At 35.3% G+C, this 14,934-nt stretch overlaps 2 long non-coding RNA genes across 2 annotated transcripts; both read left to right on the top strand.

Moving 5' to 3' along the window:
- Positions 1-9,046: 9,046 nt before the first annotated feature.
- Positions 9,047-14,429, top strand: LOC129454210 (uncharacterized). Its single transcript, XR_012370409.1, has 2 exons — positions 9,047-9,715; positions 13,505-14,429. It is a non-coding gene; the product is annotated as an uncharacterized lncRNA (long non-coding RNA).
- On the top strand, positions 10,089-10,548 carry LOC141365236 (uncharacterized). Its single transcript, XR_012370410.1, has 3 exons — positions 10,089-10,234; positions 10,333-10,391; positions 10,490-10,548. It is a non-coding gene; the product is annotated as an uncharacterized lncRNA (long non-coding RNA).
- Positions 14,430-14,934: the final 505 nt, after the last annotated feature.

The following is a 14,934-nucleotide window of genomic DNA, read 5'->3' on the forward strand; positions in this document are numbered from 1 at the left end:
CTGTTTTTTATAGTAACAAATGGTTCTTTAAAGTACCAAAAGTGTAACCAAAAAAAGTTCTTCTAAGGCGTCACTATGAAGCACCTTTAATTTTTAAGAGTGTATGCAGGCCGGCTGGGATGCTCAGACAAAAAAACAACACTTTGATGGCATTACAATGTTGATACTCTATGGAAATCACTTTACAAAAGTCTTACTTGGGAAAAGGACAACATATGAGGGAAAAGCTTTTACATAACTGTTAAGGACACACAAGTTGTTTGCAACAGCGCGCCTGCGAAAAGTGCTGAAAGCATTTAGTTCTTCATCATTGCACATTAGAGCATTTAACTCTGATAATTAATTGAAAACTATTTTCCTTTGGGCATGATGTGAATAAATCTGAACAATTTCCTGTCATAACTCCGATTCATTTTTAATGCAAGCATTTTCTCCTTGAGACTGCAAGCATCCTTTGTGTCCTCTCGTAAAAATATATGTTGGGGAGTTGTAGCATTGTTGTTTATTACCTACAGGGGTGAAATCTGTCACACATGGCTACCACCCTCCTGAGGTGATGGTAATAAAATTAATTAGCTCTATAAATTAATGCACACAATTTGAAATGTTTTGTATTTTAAGTATTATAATCAAGCCCTAGTAATAATTAAGCAGCTTTGACTGTCATATGTCTGACATATGATGTTACACTCCTGAGTTTACGCTACTTTAGTTTTTATCTGGACTACGTGTGCTTTTTTAATGTGCACAACAAAAAACACAAGCCTGGGCGACCTTGTTTTTACAAAAAAAATGTGGTTTTCAATATTATAATGAGAGATTTCACGGAAGCAAATCCCCTTATTCTTTTTTGAACCAAAATCCCAGAAAGCAGACGACTCAGAGCTGGATCTGCACTGGATTCAGACCGGATCTGCACTGGAATCAGGCTGGATCTGCACCGGATTAAGCCGGGATCTGCATCGGATCTAAGTCAGATCTGCACTGGATCCAGGCAGTCAGTGGATTTGATGTGGACGACCTTGTTTTTACAAAAAAATGTGGTTATCAATATTATAATGAGAGATTTCATGGAGGAAAATCCCCTTATTCTTTTTTGAATCGAAATCCCGGAAAGCCGATGACTCTGAGCCAGATCTGCACCAGATTCAGGCCGGATCTGCACCGGATTCAGGTTATCTCGTCAATTAAGAGATTTTTATTTTTTTTTGGAAGCAGAAGGTCTGTTCTTTAACTCTTTCGCCACCATTGACGAGATATCTCGTCAATTAAGAGAAAACGCTTCCCCGCCAATGACGAGATTTTCCGTCTTTTCAACTTATACAACCCGGAAGTAGCGTCTCACGTGAAAGAACTCCGTGTATGTTTTAAAGATCGCTCTGCATCTGATCTCTATCAAAAGTCCTTCGCAAAAATGGATTTATCTCAGCTTTTTGCTCAAAATTGGGTGTTTTTGAAGAAACCTACCCATGTTTGAGAAGTGATTACAAGAGAACTAATGAAGGTAGGATGAAACGTTTTTTGTTTTTTTTTGAAAGCAGAGGGTCTGTTCTTTCATCTGATTTATGTTTGTTTATATATTTAAAAAATAAAATTTTCTAGAAGGCATTAAACCTTTGTAAAAATCATGAAAATGCTGGTGCTGGCTGGCAACATAAAAAATGCTGGCGGCTAAAGAGTTAAGATGGCTGCCTCATTGAGAAGATTTTGGATCTTTGTGTGGTGTTGACAGCTTAAATTTCCTCTTCGGGTATTATGACTGGCAGGTCATATGTTTTGATGGGTCTGAAATTGTTCTTCATATTTAACCAGTTCTTTCGAACCTGTCTTAGTTATGTCTCAGACATATTGGTTTGGATCAGCAGGTCAATGAAAACAATAAGTTTCCAGTCTTATTTCACTTTCAAAGGACTTTTTCACATTTCTTTGGCAAATGATTGATTTTATTTCATTTAACCTAAACTCTCTAAGACTTTTAGGCAGATATTGGCCTTTACTGTGGATAATAATTAATTTATAGTTTTTTCCTAGAGAAATCTTAGGAGAAAGCAAATGATTCTTTGTCATTTGGGAACAGAGTTTGATTTATTAAGAAAACATTGAAACCTTCCGAGCTTCCAACAAAATCCATACAGAACATTGAGTGAAACTAAGCTGAAAAAAAAAACGAATAAAGATAGAAAGTAGGATCCATCATTCTTCATTTTCAAAAGAAGGCACCTATTAAGTGATCCGCTCATTCACAGTGAGATAACCTGAAGGAAAGCAAGATTCATCAGAAGAACTACACTCTAAAAATGCTAGGTTATTTTCAACCCAGTGCTGGGTCAAAGAGACAAACTCAGCTGTTGGGTTAAATCAAACATGCCACACATTCTGAAAAGTGGAGCCAATAAACATTTTGATTGCCCCCCCCACCCCTGATGGCTGGCTGCAGTTTAGGTCATAATTAGCTCCGCCCTCTCTGTGTAAACGAATTGGACGTAAGTAGGGCTGGGATAAACAATTATTTTTTAAACGATTAATCTAGCGACTATTTTTTCGATGCATCGATTAATCTAACGATTAATTTTATCAATCCGATTCGACTTCGATTCGATTCTCGATTATCTCCCCATTAAATAACTAATAGCAATTTATACATGTTGATTTACATATCTGAATGTAAACATTTGCAAAATAATGCATTCTTAGTCAGAGGTAGCATTCAATAAAGCGCATACTGTGCAGTTTAGTAACAGTATAAAAATCTCAAGTTCAAATTACTTTATTTTACATGCATTTATGAGCAAAACCTCTTTAATGTGCCTTTTGATGGTCAGTGTAATTTTTATAACTTGATTTGTTTAATCCACATTGTTTTCGTGCTGTTCTAGTCCATTTATTGACAGATATAAACACAATTATAGACTTAAGAAGCACATATATTATTAAATATCTTTCTCTTAAGTTTGTTAAGATAGATGAGGACTTATTTACTGCTGGACAGAGAGTGAATGAAAGCGCAGTCTTCTGGCAACAGTGACATATTTCATTGCTTTCTGTTAAATTGCTCAAAGTTCATGATTTTATGGTAAAATGACACTTTTTCGCGTCAATCCACGAGCATTTAAGCCATAAACAAAGCACTTTCACTTTAATTGTGCGTGAGCAGCGCAGCAGAACCGACGCAGAAACGATTGCAGCACTGTTGCTACAGAGCCCCGAGCTCGCGCTGCTCATGCGGCAGGGTGCATGCTTGTTAAAGGCCGGGGTATACCTTTTTTCCGCGTCGGCGTCCGCGCAACTTTCCAAGTATACTTGTGCGCTAAAAAAAAGAACGCCCCACACGCACTACTCACACTTGCTGTGTGAAACCGGCATGGACTGAAGCCACTGGCGTTGCTACTATTCTACGGCGTCGCCTTTTTGGGTCTGACGAATCGATTATGTTGACGCGTTGTCCCAGCCCTAGACGTAAGGTAAACGTAAAAATCTAATTACACTTCAAATACATTTTTTCTTTTAACTCTTTCACCACCAGTTTTTTTTTAAAAGTTGCCAGCCAGTGCCAGCGTTTTTCATGATTTTCACAAAAGTTTAATGCCTTCCAGAAAACGTTCTTCTTTAAATATATAAACATACATTATACCAAATGAAAGAACAGACCCTTTGCTTTCAAACATCATCCTACCTTCAGTAGTTCTTTTGTAATCAGCTTTTGAATATGGGTTGGTTTCTGCAAAAACACCACATTTTGAGCAAAAAGCAGAGATAATTCCATTTTTGTGACGGACTTTTCATAGAGATCCCATTCAGAGCGATCTTTAAAACAGACACGGACATGCAGCCGCTTGCCATACGGCAATACTTCCAGGTTTAAAAAGTTGCGGAAAGCCACCTGGTTGATAATAGCGGTATTGCGGAAAGCCAGAAATACTTGTCATTGGCAGGGAAGCATTTTCTCTTGATTGACGAGATATCTCGTCAATGGCGGCGAAATAGATAAGTGTACATTTTTAGTAAGTTTGGTTTAAGTTGCGAAGTTCATCACAACATATATGTGTAGTTCGTAATTTCAAAATATGTGTTCGTCATGTCGAGTGAACCTATGTGCATCATGTGTCTTGTCAAAATAAGTGCCTGCTGCAGACGCATCTAAAGGGTTTATGATAAAAGTTTTACGCTCGCATTTGCCAGATACTCATACGTTATCAGAGTTTACTGTTAAGGGAGTGTCTTGTGTGTATTTTGTGAACGTGACCATATCTTTTATCATAAAGGGTTTTCACACGTGTGCAGCTGGCACTTATTTTGACAAAACACGTGATGCACATGATTTTTCAAATAAAACAACGCTTCTCTTTCTTCTTCTTCATTGGATAACTTCTCTCCCGGGGGCTCACAGGATAGTAAATGGCCCATAAAATGAAAACTTCGGGAAGTAGTAGGTCATCTGGGTACTTTTCGTCTACTGTTTTTGGAATACTATGAATTCGGACATACCACTCGCCTCGCCTACTGCTTTTTGCCTACTATATGCGGTAGTATGGATGTAGGCGGTTTCAGACATAGCCTCTACCTCCAAATAACATCATCGGCACAAGATGTCAGCCAGAGGCGGACACTACTTGAGTATTTTGAGTACATTTTCCAAGAATCTGTGTTTTATCAGAGTGTTTGTCTTGGGAAAAAAATTACTTTACTTTACTAAAAAATGTTCACTACATTCTAAAGCATAGAATCATACTGTGTATTCGTTTTATATTGCATATTAAAATTGATTTAATACCTAATTACATAAAATTGTGTACTTTTATTTTCTTGAGGGAAAGTACAAAAGTACTTTTTACTTAAGTAAAAGTAAAAAAAAGGACTAGATGTTTAATGTACTTAAATAATAAATATACCCCAAAAACTTGAAATTATGAAGTGTAGTGGAGTAAAAATTATGATAAGATGCTTTGGAATGTATGTTTTCCAAAGAAAACCACTGATAAAATACAAATAATTGAAAATTTACTTATATGTAGAAAGTAAAAATATACATTGTGAAAAATGTCCTGTAATTTTGCAGCTAGTTGCCAGTAACTTACTGTAGAAGATAAAGTCTAAAAATGTTTCATATTCATTTAACTTTGAACAAAATGTTGCCAGTAAATAACATAAATGTAAAATCTACAGTAAGTTACTTGCAGCTTGTTGCCAGTAATACTAATACTGTAATTTCTACAGACATTTTTTACAGTGTAGTGTCCGCCTCTGATGTCAGCGGGCATTTGAGATATCAAATGAATCCAGAAATGTTTTATATTTGACAAATGTTTATAGTCAACTATGGGTTTAAACAACACAGCATTTTTGGTTGAAACAACTCACCATAGGTTAAATTCCAACAAAACAAGTTGGGTTTGTCTCTCTTTGGTCCAATGTTGGGTTATAATAATAGGCTAAGTAAAAAATAATAAATAAGTAACTTTTTTAACAAAATCACTTTATCATGTCAATTCATTCTTCTGTGTGGAGCATTTCAGATAATTTTACACTAATCTAATGCAGACTTTGCAAGAAGGCTGTTATAAAAAGATGGGCGATTTAATAACTATATTGAACCTGACAGCAAACTCACCACCTGTTTCTTATTTCACATGCAGTTCCTTGGAGGTACAGCAGCAAAAAAGTAAAGTTTAGGGTCAGAGAGAGGATGGAAAATTTACAAACCCAAATGTGACAAAAAAACTTTCCTGGACCACAGAAAACAGCGAAAATATGACATGGAACCATTAATGTGTATATAAGACTGTAGCTCTGTCAACGTCTATAGAGAAAATGTTGATTTGCTTTTATCATGCTATTTCAAGTAAAGCATTGAAAAATAGACCTAAAAGGCTCAAATCAAATACCAACATTCTTAGACATAAAAAATATTTTGGAATGCACTTCTCTTGAAATTTGTACTTATGCCATGAGGATATTATGCTAAATCTGTCATAATGCTATTGAGGTGCATTTCACTGAAAACTGATCCTATGCTCTTCTCACTGATGTTAATAACATCTCAGACTGCTAGTGTATGTTTCTCACTCTGTAAGCAACAGTGGATTTAACCACATGCCTACGCACATACTGTATGAATATAAAGCTTTCTTTACCTTGGACCCAAGGGCCTTAGTTAAGTGCATGGGGAGGACATATAGATCAATGGCTGTATCTACTGTCTCCTGGGAGATGACTTAAGCTTGCTATTATGGTTCACCAAGTGTGGGGTAGGAGAGTTATCCTTTGTCCATGGGCTGCACTGATCTAGACTGATCTTTTTTCTGAGTCTCTGCATGTATCTAGACATATGCCAAAACATCTGCCTTGCAGCTGTCCAGTAAAGCTGGCACGTAGTTCTTTCTTATTAAACAGTAAGGGACCGTTCAAATTTCAAGGAGATATTTTGGATAGCACCTTTGCACATATATATTCCACAAGTACAACCAGAGACATCTGCAAGGCGATTTTTGGACTTTTATTCTGCTGATGGTTATGGGGATGGAAGACATGATATTTTCATACCCTTTATCCATTTAAAATATCAGTGTCATTCTTTTTAGCAATATTGCAGATAGAAATGCCAGACTCGCATTTGGTCTTGTAGTTTTAATAGAGTTTCTACATCTGCTAAAGGCCAAATGAGTAAAGGATCATAAAAAATGTATATAATAACACAGAATGCTGTCATCGTCTTTGTCTTTCCAGACATAAATTCACTTTGGCATCAAAACTCCTGCAGGAGTTTGCTGAATTCAGATTATTTGCTTTTAATTTTCGGTAACGCTTTACTTAAAGGGGTGTTCATAAGACTGACATTGCACCTTCATAATAATGACAAGACACATGACATAAACATGAAGGAGATTTCATGCACATTTAGGACAACTGTCATTAAGGGCCCTATTTTAACAATCTAAGCGCATTGTCTAAAGCGCATAGGCATGTCCGAATCCACTTTTGCTAATTTAAAGACGGGAAAAATGGTTTGTGCGCCGAGCGCATTTTTTTAATGATTAATGGGAGTATTTGCGGCGTAATGTGCAATAAACCAATGAGAGTCTCAGCTCTCATCCCCTTTAAAAGCCTGTTGCGCTGGCGCTATGTCTAATCCCTATTTAGATGACGGACTATGTAAAAAACAATTATTTACAAGTATGTAAGAAAAGGTTTGTACTGTAAAAATCCTTTATTTGTTAAAACAGGAGAAAAAGAATTTACAAACGGCTCTTTGCACGTTTCAGCACTTGGACAGCGTCACAAGTTTTTTTTTAAGCATTACTTAAAAATGTTTCTCATCTCACAAGATCCACAGGTACAGAGTCATCATATACAATAAATCCGTGAGGTAGCATAAAAAAAAAACATTTAAAAACAGATGCATTTGTTTAAAGCAAAGCATTTATTTACTTACCAGGCTTCAGGTGAAGCTGCTCTTTGCGCCTTCTAACGTCTCATAATTAGTCCTCATTTATGTCTAAGAGACTCAATAATAATCTTTTACATTCAATCCCTTAATCTTTCATATTTTAAAAACGTTTTTGTGCTGCTGTGCATTCATGTGTGTGATAAGCAAAGCCTCGTTGTCCTCCCGTTTATAGGCGCATATTACTAATGCGCTCTTTATATAACAAAAAAACATATTGCGCCATTGACTTTAGACTTTAGACCAGGTTTTTGTTGGTCAATGGCGTAGTCTATTTTAGTGGCCTCAAAATAGCAACGCGCCAACAATGCGCCTGAACACACCTCGTTTTCAGACCAGAACACCCATGGGCGCAAAAGGGGGCGCAAATGCATTCGCTAATTAAACAGCGCGGGGCTAAACGTGAAAATTATAATTGCGCAGGGTGGAAACTAGCAAAAGACACTTGCGTCACGCATTGTGCTGCATTGCGCCGGGTGTAAGATAGAGCCCTAAGTGTCATTTGTTCAATTATGTCATTTTTAATGACATTTTGACATTTGTTTGAATTGTCTTTGTTATGACAACTTGACATAAACCAATGCATCATAACTTGTCATAAATCTGTCATAAACATGACATAGCAGAATAATGATCAAATAAAAAAAACTACCCAGCTTTATGGGTTAACATAACAGGACTTGTTTTTCCTCACACACACTGTAAAACATTATAGCCTCATTAAGTTATGTGTACTAACATTTGCTATTTAGTTCTACTACACACAGCAAGTTTTAGATATTCAACTCAAGTCTGTAAGTTTTCACTAAGTTAAACTTAAAGTTACATATTGTCTTAACTACTTGTGAGTTGTCTCTGTGATGTGAATGTTCATTTAACTAACTTCTGTAAGTTATGAATCACAACGAGAGGGAGGGGTCGTGTCCAGAAAAGACCGGGAAAATTTCAGTTAACTTTACCTCAGACACAGCGCTCATCTGAAATGACGAATAATACATTTTTTTGCAAGGCTGCAAAGGAGGTATGTATGATTTTTTTTGTCTTGATGTAATAAAGATGCCCTTTATATATTTTTAGATAAAAATATTGCGTTTAAAGTAAAGAAAATATGCAGACATCGAGCCTGCTTTGCGAATGCGTCGTCGTCAGGATATTTCTCTGCTTTCACATCGAAGCATCAAATGTTAAAAGAGTTTAATACACCATGGGGACAATTTTGGATATTTCAATTGGTTGTGCGTAACGTTATATCGATTATTTCGATTATAAATATAGCTTACAGTTTAACATTTTAACAGTTAGCTTAACAGATTTGTTTATTCACTGTCAATGTGAATTAATCACGGGCTGAGTCTTCGTTTACTTTCAATATGTTTACATGGTACGTTTTTAATATGACTAAAGTTAAGCGTTTAAGAAACGGGTAGAGGGATTTTTATCCTCGTCGTGCGATTAAGGGCACGAGGGGAATATGCTTTGAAATGAACGCAAATAGTGTCTAATAAGTGTTCGAGGATCTGTTCGTCTGACATAAAGGCCATAAAAAACCTTTAAATAGATTTATATCTCTCAGTCACTTAACAAGTGGACACAATCTTTGTTCGTTTCCACAGAATTATGTGTTTAAGTCTCGCAGGGCAGCCATTTAGGCTACTGCGCACGCGCATAGGTGTGCAACCTCTCGCCAGAGAATCCCCTTACATGTTGTTGATGGTAACAGCTGTGTTGCGTATAGTTAATCTTTTTTTCTTTGATTATTGCGATCTAATCAGTGGCTTTAAATGCTGTTCGTGCTATCTGTGTTTCTGGATTTACAAGTAGGACGCACGTGTTTGCTGAACATACATGATACCATATGATTAAAAACTGCCTCCCTATCTTGTCATAAATAACAGGTATTTGCATGATTTTTACCGTTTTATAATCTGTATGTCGTATTTTTGGTATTTTGTACAAGAGTACTAAGTATTTTGATCATAGCGATTACAGTGGTGTAAGTTACCGGATCACAGACGACCATAGACTGTAAAAAAAATAGATCACGACCCACGGTTCGGCTCCCATGCGATTCGCAGATTAATATCTATACAAAGTTTGTCATTTGCATGTATTAAAGTCTTGCAAATGTTAACACTCAAGTGATTTTTAAACATTTTAACCACAAAAGTCTGTTTTTACTTTTTACAGTCTCGTTTTGTCACTCTGCATCTTGTGGCTGATAAGCTATTGAAGAAGAGCTGCCCATCACTTTATGGACATTCAAGTTAACATAAGGTATTGTAAACGCAATGTTACCTAATACTATCAACTTAATACATTTACTGTAAACTGTGCAGTTCTTTACTCATACAATTTCATGTTTTTTTTTCCTAATCTGCTTTTATTACTTTGTCTTGTTTGTTACTCTGCATCTTTGCGGCCGCCCATCACTTTGACGACGTTCAAGTTAACATAAGGTATTGTAAAAGCAATGTTGCCTAATACTATCAACTTAATACATTTACTGTAAACTGTGCAGTTCTTCACTCATACAATTTCATGTTTTTTTCGTAATCTGCTTTTATTACTTTGTCTTGTTTTGTTACTCTGAATCTTTGCGGCCGCCCATCACATTGACGACGTTCAAGTTAACATAAGGTATTGTAAAAGCAATGTTGCCTAATACTATCAACTTAATACATTTACTGTAAACTGTGCAGTTCTTCACTCATACAATTTCATGTTTTTTTTCTAGTCCGCTTGCTTTTGAAGAAGAGCTGCCCATCACTTTGACGACGTTCAAGTTAACATAAGGTATTGTAAAAACAATGTTTGCCTAATACTATCAACTTAATACATTTACTGTAAACTGTGCAGTTCTTCACTCATACAATTTCATGTTTTTTTTCTAGTCCGCTTGCTTTTGAAGAAGAGCTGCCCATCACATTGACGACGTTCAAGTTAACATAAGGTATTGTAAAAACAATGTTTGCCTAATACTATCAACTTAATACATTTACTGTAAACTGTGCAGTTCTTCACTCATACAATTTCATGTTTTTTTTCTAGTCCGCTTGCTATTGAAGAAGAGCTGCCCATCACTTTGACGACGTTCAAGTTAACATAAGGTATTGTAAAAACAATGTTTGCCTAATTCTATCAACTTAATACATTTACTGTAAACTGTGCAGTTCTTTACTCATACAATTTCATGTTTTTTTTTCCTAATCTGCTTTTATTACTTTGTCTTGTTTGTTACTCTGCATCTTTGCGGCCGCCCATCACTTTGACGACGTTCAAGTTAACATAAGGTATTGTAAAAGCAATGTTGCCTAATACTATCAACTTAATACATTTACTGTAAACTGTGCAGTTCTTCACTCATACAATTTCATGTTTTTTTCGTAATCTGCTTTTATTACTTTGTCTTGTTTTGTTACTCTGAATCTTTGCGGCCGCCCATCACATTGACGACGTTCAAGTTAACATAAGGTATTGTAAAAGCAATGTTGCCTAATACTATCAACTTAATACATTTACTGTAAACTGTGCAGTTCTTCACTCATACAATTTCATGTTTTTTTTCTAGTCCGCTTGCTTTTGAAGAAGAGCTGCCCATCACTTTGACGACGTTCAAGTTAACATAAGGTATTGTAAAAACAATGTTTGCCTAATACTATCAACTTAATACATTTACTGTAAACTGTGCAGTTCTTCACTCATACAATTTCATGTTTTTTTTCTAGTCCGCTTGCTTTTGAAGAAGAGCTGCCCATCACATTGACGACGTTCAAGTTAACATAAGGTATTGTAAAAACAATGTTTGCCTAATACTATCAACTTAATACATTTACTGTAAACTGTGCAGTTCTTCACTCATACAATTTCATGTTTTTTTTCTAGTCCGCTTGCTATTGAAGAAGAGCTGCCCATCACTTTGACGACGTTCAAGTTAACATAAGGTATTGTAAAAACAATGTTTGCCTAATTCTATCAACTTAATACATTTACTGTAAACTGTGCAGTTCTTTACTCATACAATTTCATGTTTTTTTTTCCTAATCTGCTTTTATTACTTTGTCTTGTTTGTTACTCTGCATCTTTGCGGCCGCCCATCACTTTGACGACGTTCAAGTTAACATAAGGTATTGTAAAAGCAATGTTGCCTAATACTATCAACTTAATACATTTACTGTAAACTGTGCAGTTCTTCACTCATACAATTTCATGTTTTTTTCGTAATCTGCTTTTATTACTTTGTCTTGTTTTGTTACTCTGAATATTTGCGGCCGCCCATCACTTTGACTACGTTCAAGTTAACATAAGGTATTGTAAAAGCAATGTTGCCTAATACTATCAACTTAATACATTTACTGTAAACTGTGCAGTTCTTCACTCATACAATTTCATGTTTTTTTTCTAGTCCGCTTGCTTTTGAAGAAGAGCTGCCCATCACTTTGACGACGTTCAAGTTAACATAAGGTATTGTAAAAACAATGTTTGCCTAATACTATCAACTTAATACATTTACTGTAAACTGTGCAGTTCTTCACTCATACAATTTCATGTTTTTTTTCTAGTCCGCTTGCTTTTGAAGAAGAGCTGCCCATCACATTGACGACGTTCAAGTTAACATAAGGTATTGTAAAAACAATGTTTGCCTAATACTATCAACTTAATACATTTACTGTAAACTGTGCAGTTCTTCACTCATACAATTTCATGTTTTTTTTCTAGTCCGCTTGCTATTGAAGAAGAGCTGCCCATCACTTTGACGACGTTCAAGTTAACATAAGGTATTGTAAAAACAATGTTTGCCTAATACTATCAACTTAATACATTTACTGTAAACTGTGCAGTTCTTCACTCATACAATTTCATGTTTTTTTTCTAGTCCGCTTGCTTTTGAAGAAGAGCTGCCCATCACTTTGACGACGTTCAAGTTAACCTAAGGTATTGTAAAAACAATGTTTGCCTAATACTATCAACTTAATACATTTACTGTAAACTGTGCAGTTCTTCACTCATACAATTTCATGTTTTTTTTCTAGTCCGCTTGCTTTTGAAGAAGAGCTGCCCATCACTTTGACGACGTTCAAGTTAACATAAGGTATTGTAAAAACAATGTTGCCTAATACTATCAACCTAATACATTTACTGTAAACTGTGCAGTTCTTCACTCATACAATTTCATGTTTTTTTTCCTAATCTGCTTTTATTACTTTGTCTTGTTTGTTACTCTGCATCTTTGCGGCCGCCCATCACATTGACGACGTTCAAGTTAACATAAGGTATTGTAAAAGCAATGTTGCCTAATACTATCAACTTAATACATTTACTGTAAACTGTGCAGTTCTTCACTCATACAATTTCATGTTTTTTTTCTAGTCCGCTTGCTTTTGAAGAAGAGCTGCCCATCACTTTGACGACGTTCAAGTTAACATAAGGTATTGTAAAAACAATGTTGCCTAATACTATCAACCTAATACATTTACTGTAAACTGTGCAGTTCTTCACTCATACAATTTCATGTTTTTTTTCCTAATCTGCTTTTATTACTTTGTCTTGTTTGTTACTCTGCATCTTTGCGGCCGCCCATCACATTGACGACGTTCAAGTTAACATAAGGTATTGTAAAAGCAATGTTGCCTAATACTATCAACTTAATACATTTACTGTAAACTGTGCAGTTCTTTACTCATACAATTTCATGTTTTTTTTCTAGTCCGCTTGCTATTGAAGAAGAGCTGCCCATCACTTTGACGACGTTCAAGTTAACATAAGGTATTGTAAAAACAATGTTGGCCTAATACTATCAACTTAATACATTTACTGTAAACTGTGCAGTTCTTTACTCATACAATTTCATGTTTTTTTTCTAGTCCGCTTGCTTTTGAAGAAGAGCTGCCCATCACTTTGACGACGTTCAAGTTAACATAAGGTATTGTAAAAACAATGTTGCCAAATGCTATCAACTTGGTGCTTATTCTTTAGACTTAGCAGTTCTTCACTCGTAGTACAATTTCATAAGCTAAGCCTAGGCTGCTTTTTCTAACTTTAGTCTCTTTTTTCACACTTCTACAGCAGTTGGTGCATTAAGATACCTCTCAGAGTTATTGTGTCATCTCAAGAAATAAGGTGTGTCACCCTAGAGAGTGTTCCTGAGTCAGTCAAGGAGCTATGTGTGACATGGTGCATCATTCTGGGCTTGCAAGGAAACTTTCTTCTACACTTTAAGGATCCAGACTTTGGAAATGAGCACTGCAATTTCACCGATATTAAAGATCTACCATCAGATCGAGTGACACTGAAAGTTTTGTTGACAGCTTCTGTTTCGGTTTCTGACTTTGCATTACAATTACTACTAGTGCCTCATCAGTGGAATGGCCTGATCCTTTTGTTATTCCTGATTTCTCTCATGATGTTGAACTTCAGTTGAGCGCTGCAAATGATGCCTATGCCAGGGATGGAACAGTAATGGTCATTTCCAATGGTGTTAAATACTAGACAAACTAGCTGATGTGAAATGTTTCCAAGGTCCATCGGTTTATTTTGTAAAAGACTTTCTGGTAACACTTTATTATAATGTTCATTAGTTAACATTAGTTAACTGCATTGGTTAACATGAACTAATGATGAGCTGCACATGAAGTGCAGCATTTATTAATCTTTATTAATGTTAATTTCAACAATTACTAATACTTTATTAAAATTTGGTTAACGTTAGTTAATGCACCGTGAACTAACATGAACAAACAATGAACAGCTTTATTTCTATTAACTAACATTAACAAAGATGAATAAATACTGTAACAAATGTATTGCTCATGGTTTGTTCATGTTAGTTAATACATTAACTAATGTTAAATCATGAACATTATAATAAAGTGTTACCGACTTTCTTAGCGACTGGGTATTAACAAAAAAGGTTTGGGGATAGTTATATTGCATTAATTGTTCTTTAAAAAAAAACTAACTCTAAAATATGTGGCTTTTAAAATAATAATAATAATTTGAAAATGAACAGTGCAAAACTATTTTTATCATATTTGAGTTTTTATCAGTAAAAGAAACATTACACATACCTGTATCTATTATTACAACTATGGTGTTGATTTCACAGTTTAAAAACATTAAAGAAACCCATATAATATTTCAATGAAATTTGTTTTTAATAAACATTTGTAAAATTCATTTTTACCAAAAATGCTTTTCCAAGCCAATGTTACAAATTGTTCTTGTGCAAATAAATAGTTTTCGAGCTAATAATTTGCAAGTTTATTTCAGTGTGAGTATTATTAGTCAAGATGATGAATTGAACTGTTAATGAAACCTAGCTAGTTGTTTTAACTACAAGTATGAAGTTGAAACAACAAATGATTATTAATCTAACCCCGTGTAAAACATAACTCTTTGAGTTGAGATCAAGTGATAAAGTGAGTTTTATTGAACTGATGATGTAACTTAGCTAGTTGTTTCAACTACGAGGATGAAGTTGAAACAAGAAATGATTA

Source organism: Misgurnus anguillicaudatus, chromosome 7 (genome assembly GCF_027580225.2).
Source record: "Misgurnus anguillicaudatus chromosome 7, ASM2758022v2, whole genome shotgun sequence".
NCBI lineage: Eukaryota > Metazoa > Chordata > Actinopteri > Cypriniformes > Cobitidae > Misgurnus > Misgurnus anguillicaudatus.